This window comes from Anarhichas minor, unplaced genomic scaffold, assembly GCF_050575085.1.
Source record: "Anarhichas minor isolate MPS153535 unplaced genomic scaffold, ASM5057508v1 ptg000006l, whole genome shotgun sequence".
NCBI classification, from domain to species: Eukaryota; Metazoa; Chordata; class Actinopteri; order Perciformes; family Anarhichadidae; genus Anarhichas; species Anarhichas minor.
In genome coordinates, this window is record NW_027466452.1 from 757837 (window position 1) to 766590 (window position 8754).

The following is an 8754-nucleotide window of genomic DNA, read 5'->3' on the forward strand; positions in this document are numbered from 1 at the left end:
GGAGGCAGGGTATTTGGATGGTTTTAGGGGGATGGTTAGGGGTAAGGGGGGCAGTTAAACTGGTGGAACATGGAAAGAGGGGGAGCAGATTGGTTGCCACATAAACATGACAGCTGGCTTGCCACCAGATTTCTCATCATCATCCAAATATTACTGTTTTGCTGAGCAAACTAAGTGCCTTTACATTTTTTGAGTAAGAATACCATATATAATATATTATTTTGAGACATCTAAAGGAGAGCTTTATATTTTGAACTTCTTTTTTGTCAAATGTCTATTTTTCAATAACCTTAATAATAATAATAATAAATAACACAAGAACACAGAGCTGCAGGGATTTTTGCAACAAAAAAAGTAATTTTCCTTCTGAATGTCCCATTGCCAATTTTATTTTCTATTTTAAAGGCTGTATAACAAGGAGCTTCTCTGGTGGGCAGCATTCCAAAGGCACCAATTGGAGGTGTCATGTGGAATCATTTCATTACACTGGGCGAGGGAATTAACCTTGACGTTCAGTAGCAGGGCTGTAATTTAGGATTCACAGCGTTAAAGATTGCCTGTCAGGTTTGATCCAGTGCCAGCTCTTTACTAAACATACTCCAGGGTTTCCATCTACCACTAAGTGTTTCAGAGCGGTTTGAGGGAACATCTGGTACACTTGCAAACACAATGTCCTTTATGTTTTTGTTTTAGGAAATCTTGTTCCAAGTTAAGATTTTTATACCTGAATCAGATTTGATAAAGAAACTAAATCTGCAATAAAGCAGGTCAGATGTGACAATAAATTCTTCTTTCCAAAATAAAAGCACTTGGCAAGAGTAATGCAACTCGATGGTTGTGATCTGTAAAGAAGGGACCACAGGTTGAGAATGTGGGTTTCTAACTAAGCCATGGCCCATTCCCATTGGGGTGCGACAATGCCTTGTCCTGGCCCCTCCTCTTCTTTAAAATCAGTGACATAAAATACACCCTTTCAACTACACACAGAAAAATAAAGGTGCCATCCGAAAATGGTTCTTCGGAGTGATGCCATAGAAGAACCATTTTTGGTTCCACAAAGAACCTTTCCGACCAGGGTTCTTTAAAGAACCATTTCCTTAAACGGTTCTTTAAAGAACCCACAAAGGTGCCTCAAAGAACCTTCAAAAAATGGTTCTTTGAAGCACCATTTCTGGTTCTTTGAAGAACCTAAAGACAAAAAGGTTCTTTAAGGACCCAAATGGTTCCATAAAGAACCCTTTTCAAATGGTTCTTTAGCTAAAAATGGTTCTTCCAAGGAATAAATGGTTCTTTAAAGAACTGAGTTTTGGAAAATGTGAATTTTTTTTACATTTACACAGCATAACAATGGAATCAGGGTTCCCACTCTTTTTTAGAGATCATATTCCAGGATCCTTTCTGTGATGATCTATAAAATCATCTTTTACATGCACGGAAATGATGGCAAATTGATTTGTGGATAAAAGAAACACCTGTAGATGTACTGCACTTCACTTTATTGTCAGAACTCAACTCTATACAATGTAATCCATGTGCTGCAGTGTCCTATCTAAGAAATGTTCAGAGCATTTGCCACTCTCTGCACAGCTACAGGTACTCGTGTGTCCAGCTTCAGGATGAATGCCTCCAAAAACGAAAATGTTTTTTTCAGATGATAGAGGGCCAACACAACACCCATGGCGCCATGAACCGTCTGCGTCTTCATTGTCCACCATCATTTTTTGTCCATCCACTGCTACAAAAACATCTGTGCCGTCACTCAGGGGCTTGCCATCGCTGCTGCTCAGGACAATTGTGGGTGTTGGGCTTAGTGGTTCCTGAAACAAAACATTTGAAACTTAAAGGTGTATTCTGTAATGTTTAAAGATCAAAGCTTTCTGATATGCTTAGTTGCATATAAAATGCTAGTTTGTTGAGATTAGATGTCATATTTTTGAAATTGCACTTTATCTTAATTTTCTGAAAATATATTTCCCTTTTTTAAATAAACAAATTCAAGTTGCCCCCCACAAACACAAATGACTAACCTTATCTATTGCAAAGAGCTGTGATGATTTTCTTTGAAGACCGATGGTAGGAGGAGTATGGCTGCATTCACCAACTGGCCTGCAAATGACAAATCATGTTTCAATAAATGTCACAATTCTGATTCTGCAAAGTTTTGAGACTATCATACCAATTTCCTCAGGAGTGTTGATTTGGATAACAGTATCTAGGTAAACGTCAAGTCAACTTTTTAGAGCACTTCTACACAAAACACAGTATATGGGATATTCTAAAAGGCTTAAAGGGAAAATGGATCAATGAGGCAAGAAAAAGTATTTAACGTTGATTAATAGTTTTAAAGTTATTTATTGGTTTGAAATTATTTGGCTACTTGTAAAACCATCTTGTTGTACACGTCGTTTCTCAACTCCAGTCTCACATCTTAAGTTGCTCATCAGACTGTAAACAAATAAACAGCGCACTGAAAAGGAAGTCTGGATATCAGCCGGCTACACTAGAACCCCAGAAATATAGCCCCTTTCCCCCAGGGGCATATGCGTCGTCAAACCAATAGCTAATTGTTCCCAAATTGCCCTCTGTCTTAAGTTCTGGTTCAGCGCCTGTCCATTTCAGGGTCTGAGGTCCACCCACCACAGTCTCACAAAATCCTGCGGGAAACACTGCACCACGTGTTATATATTAGATAAAACACTCACCAAGATTGGAATAGAGAAGCAGGTGAATTCTTTTAAGACCTCTGCAGTAGAGTGTTGTTGAATATAGTGTCTTCTGTACTCTCTGCAGGCATTGGCGAATGATGACCAAGTTAGGCCTCATCTTTTAGCACTCCTGCTTCATTGTTGCACTATGGTGGCTCGTACTTCTTTCGTCGTCCCCAGCATCCATTGCATCTGTTTGCTAAGTAATAAACAATGACACAATTAGGACTGAGCTGGAGCATGAAGTATGAAGCATAAAATTCAATTTAGCATTACTCTTTTAGTCAATGAGAAAATACTTACATATCCAGATCCATAACTTTCCTTCAGAAAAGGGAAGTTGAGCAGGACAGACTTAAAGAGCTGCACATACTGAATATGAGACGGATACCTGTAAGTTTTCAAAAGGAACAAAACACAAGGCGTTATACAAGATTAACATTCCAGATCAGCTCAATAAACAGAGATACCTAACTCAAATGATCAGAAAGAGCAGGTAAAGGTCTGCAAATGTGTAGTTTGTCATCATGATGCATAGTTTTCACTATGGCATACAGACCTAAAACTTGATTAACAAGGAAACTTGTTTTACAGGCAGATAACATGTCATGTACAGTACGGCTGTCAAAATTGGCCAACAATTATGTTTGAATATTCGTTCTTGAAAAACGCACAAGTTCAAACTATTCAAATATCTTTTGTTGTTCATTATGTCCATGACACTGTGTCCTAAATGGCCGCGAGTGGTACTGCGCTGTGCACCGTTTAGAGCTGAACTTTTGTCGGACACCGTTTCTATTTATATTACTGTCACATGCTTTGAAAATGTCAGATAGCAAGTACTACTTAGACATTTTTTTTTTGTGGTTACGTCTCCAGTCTGATCTGGAGATCACAGTTGATAGGTACATGGTTTGCTTACATGATGTAACGCATCACACGTGTTGCTGTCTGTCGCCATCTTCTATTATGGAACACAAACTTACATTGTGTCTTGGCTCAAATGGTCAAACAGAGCTGCATCCTTGTTGGTCAGTGCCGTGAAGACTGTTGGAGGAAACCGGACTTGGCAGTTGATCATTGCTTGGGCTGCTAGGGCTCTCTGACTCACAGGGGCTTCGCTTTCACTGCTAAAGGGGAGGAAAATCAGATTTTAATTTAAGCCAACATGTAAAAAAACTACCAAAAACAAGACAAGTAAATCCTTGGAATTGTAACTGAAATGACATGGCTTCACTGTATAACGTAACTCACACTTTCAGCTGCGCTAAAGCAGACAGGAACTTCACTTGGTCTTTCATTTTGGGAAAGATTCGCTCACTCATTCTTTCAGACATCTGGAGAAGTGTAGGCCCATCTACTTCATTATCTATGGCAGAGAGAAACATTATTGAACCAAAATCATGTTAGGAGTCGGTATGTGTTGCCATGGCTCATGTCCATGTTTTGGAATTAACATTCTTGCCTTGCTTAATGCTGAACATCCTTGAATGGCCGATGTATCAGTGTTATGAGGTCTTTACCATCACAACGACTACATATGTCCACATTATTCATTAGTGACTGTATGACTATAGTGCTTAACCTATTACTGTATTGCACTAGACATTGAAAACGAACAGCTTATGCTCAAGTCTGGGTGAGCAGCATCCATCATTCATAACAGAGTTTTTCCTGACCTGTGCACAGTAAAGGCAACAGGTCTGTTCTATGCATTATAATTTACTATCATTTTATTAGTTATTTCTGGCCATTTTGATATACCCAATTAATAAACCCAATTTAACTTTCTATCCACAAAAACACAATCCTCTGCTCTCAATGCAGAGATACAGTTGCCACAGACATTAGCAGGACATGTGTTCATTTGAACTTTGTATTGACAGATACTGTGTGATAAAAGTATACTATTATCAGAAAATGTCTACAGCTATCTTTGCACTTGTTTGTACTACAGCAAATCAACAGGTTTATTTGCCTTCAAACTGACAAATCATACAAGCACCAACATTTTACGGTCAACTAACATTAAATCCATTATTTTTACCTGCTGGAACATAAGTGTCTGCTGTATAAGTTACATGTCCTGCTCTCCTTGAGAAACTTATTCAAACAGTGTCCTGCTTCATCCTCCACAGCTTGTCAAAAATCATACATTTAAGCTCGTTTGTGTCACTACAATCAATAATGTGTATTTACACAACATTCAGGAATTGCTTTAAGGTCCACATAATTTATATAATCACAAAATGTGGCACATAGTATACAGCTTCCTTCAGTTTTTACAGCTCACTAAGCTCTGCGTGGATCAGCACAGCTCTGTCTGACAGCAGCCACAACGCCGCTCCCTCTCTCTCGCTCGCCCACTCACTCACATCGCTAGTTTACCGTTAGCCAAAACACTAGCGGTGCCTGAAATTGTCAAGACTGATATTCAACAGTTGCTAACGCAGCTTTCTGACCTTAACTTGTAAGCTATAGTTACAAACACACGTTTATTTACTGTCTTACCCCACCAGACAGCTCAGCTGTCGGCCGCTGACAGTCAAACATGGAGTCCGAAGCAGCTCTAACCGAAGGGCATTTTTTAACGTTAACTCTCAACAATTGGAAATACTCCGTCGACTAGCAAGCACAAAATGGTAGCGTTTTCAATCGTGGGCAGTTAGCTAGCTAACATAACATTGCATTGAGTTAACTGCGCATGTAGCAATGGCATCATTTTTTAATTGGTAAAAAAGTTTTAATAAAGAATATTTGATAGCTAAAGTAATTAGATAGTTCACATCTAGACATACAGTAACATTAACCCGTGTTAGTTAATCAGCTAACGCTAATGACATTTTACATATATTTCACAGGCAGAAGCATAGCACCTTAGCTAAATTAAGGTTAAATATATTTTCGCGCGCTATCTAGGCTAACAATTTAATGTTAGCTAGCTAACTAGCGTTAGCTTCAGCCAACTAGCTAGCAGACAAGCAAAGGCAATTAACTAACGGTCAAGTTACCGTTAGAAAACGAAATACATGCGAAATGAACTCATAACGGTTTCAACAACCTAAGGATTGTTGAAACTAAAAGTCTAACATTACCTCAAAATCCACAAATATATATATGCGGCATCCACAAAACGAGGGAAATATGGCGCTTCCAGCCAAGCTACAGGCACCAATACTATATATTAGATGTAGACTATCTTATTCAGACACTCGAATAACAGATGGCTGTGACATGATAAAAAAGAGCAATAATTTGCCTGTAATAACCAAGCTTCCAACACTTACCTTAGACCGACCACTGTTAATTGCAGGCGACTGGTTTGAAAAGACGTTGGTCTGGTCAGTCAGAGAGATGGACGACTGTCACTTGGAAGTAGGCGGGGCGGACACATATCTCATGATCGTGATTGGTGGTTTATGTTGTCATTCATGACTTTCCCCTTAGAATTTTCTGGAACACAGCTATTAATATATTTAATATATTTAAGGCCCGATTCACCGACATGAATATATGTATGTGTATGTATATATGTGTATGTATATATGTGTATGTGTATGTATGTATGTGTATGTATATATGTGTATGTATATATATATATATATATATATATATATATATATATATCACTCATAAAGTGCTAACTACCCCACATCCAGATCATGGCAAGATTGTTTTTTTTCTAATTTATCCCATCCCCCACGATTCAACAACTCAAACATGAATTAAGAACCCTTTAATATCCCAAAGAACCATATGAAAAACATGTAGAACCATCCAATAGATAAAATGGTTCTTCAGTAGGGGATGGTTCTTCGTGGAACCACACTGCCTTTTAAAGAACCATTTAAGAACCTTTTTTTTTCTGTGTGTAGGGCTGGGCGGTATGACCAAAAATCCATATCATGGTATTTTTAAGACTTTTTTCCGCCTCAATGCAGTGATCCTGCAGCTGAAATACCACCTTATAACCACATTATGGCGCGACAGCTTCTATTCGTTTTTAAGGCTGTAACTATGTATGAGTCGTTTGAATAACGCTAGAGCATTTAGAAAATGCAAAAGCCTAAATTCAGGAAAATATAATATTCTCAGCTGATCTGGCTGTGGGATCCACTGTCAATCCTTAATGACAAGCCGCGAACCAAAGAGATTATTTTCACAACTGTAACGTTGAACGTACTGCTCTGCAGTGTCTTTCCTCGTCTCAGTCCCCTCTCTCATGGTGCATCTCACTCAGTCAGAATGCCCATATTTGATTGGCTGAACTGCATCACGTGATTTGATTCACGACCCGACAGCCTCTGCTGGCTGTTAAGTTTCGTTTCACGATAGTCACGTGGTCGCCCACTGAGCAATCACAGCACACTCTGCACCTCTCGGCAGAGCCTGTACATGGACACTGAGCGGCATGTAATGCTGACGTCATTATAGGACGGCCCGCCACTGGCTTAATGCATTAATTAAGTAAACTAACACAAGAACGGCCGGTCAACCGGCGGTGAACAGCTGTTTTTGTGGCGTGTCTTCCGTTCCGTCACTTCCTGTTTTCTTCACCTACATTCCCCTGGGTCCTAAACCCCTCCATGGATAGAAACGGGATTAGACCGTAGGATTTAGTTGTTAGTAGGTGTTGTTTAGGTTTATTTCTTTAGATATATATATATATATATATATATATATATATAATAATAAAATAAAATAATATATATATATACAGTTGTGTGAAAAAGTGTTTGCCCCTTCCTGATTTATTATTTTTTTGCATGTTTGTCACACTTAAATGTTTCAGATCATCAAACAAATTAAAATATTAGACAAAGATAACACAAGTAAACACAAAATGCAGTTTTTAAATGAAGGTTTTTATTATTAAGGGGAAAAAAATCCAAACCTACATGGCCCTGTGTGAAAAAGTGATTGCCCCCTAAACCTAATAACTGGTTGGGCCACCCTTAGCAGCAACAACTGCAATCAAGCGTTTGCGATAACTGGCAATGAGTCTTTTACAGCGCTGTAGAGGAATTTTGGCCCACTCATCTTTGCAGAATTGTTGTAATTCAGCCACATTGGAGGGTTTTCGAGCATGAACCGCCTTTTTAAGGTCATGCCACAGCATCTCAATCGGATTCAGGTCGGGATTTTGACTAGGCCACTCCAAAGTCTTCATTTTGTTTTTCTTAAGCCATTCAGAGGTGGACTTGCTGGTGTGTTTTGGATCATTGTCCTGCTGCAGAACCCAAGTGCGCTTCAGCTTGAGGTCACGAACAGATGGCCGGACATTCTCCATCAGGATTTTATGGTAGACAGCAGAATTCATGGTTCCATTTACCACAGCAAGTCTTCCAGGTCCTGAAGCAGCAAAACAGCCCCAGACCATCACACTACCACCACCATATTTTACTGTTGGTATGATGTTCCTTTTCTGAAATGCCGTGTTACTTTTACGCCAGATGTAATGGGACATACACCTTCCAAAAAGTTCAACTTTTGTCTCGTCAGTCCACAGAGTATTTTCCCAAAAGTCTTGGGGATCATCAAGATGTTTTCTGGCAAAACTGAGACGAGCCTTTATGTTCTTTTTGCTCAGCAGTGGTTTTCATCTTGGAACTCTGCCATGCAGGCCATTTTTGCCCAGTCTCTTTCTTATGGTGGAGTCATGAACACTGACCTTAATTGAGGCAAGTGAGGCCTGCAGTTCTTTGGATGTTGTTCTGGGGTCTTTTGTGACCTCTTGGATGAGTCGTCGCTGCGCTCTTGGGGTAATTTTGGTCGGCCGGCCACTCCTGGGAAGGTTCACCACTGTTCCATGTTTTCGCCATTTGTGGATAATGGCTCTCACTGTGGTTCGCTGGAGTCCCAAAGCTTTAGAAATGGCTTTGTAACCTTTTCCAGACTGATAGATCTCAATTACTTTGTTTCTCATTTGTTCCTGAATTTCTTTGGATCGCAGCATGATGTCTAGCTTTTGAGGATCTTTTGGTCTACCTCACTTTGTCAGGCAGGTCCTATTTAAGTGATTTCTTGATTGAGAACAGGTGTGGCAGTA

The 8754-nt window shown here is 39.5% G+C and overlaps 1 long non-coding RNA gene across 1 annotated transcript; it reads right to left on the minus strand.

Annotated features, from left to right (window-relative positions):
- Window positions 1-1548: 1548 nt before the first annotated feature.
- Window positions 1549-2844, minus strand: LOC142933769 (uncharacterized). Its single transcript, XR_012947617.1, has 3 exons — window positions 2703-2844; window positions 2028-2106; window positions 1549-1817 (listed from the first exon to the last, which is right to left on the minus strand). It is a non-coding gene; the product is annotated as an uncharacterized LOC142933769 (long non-coding RNA).
- Window positions 2845-8754: the final 5910 nt, after the last annotated feature.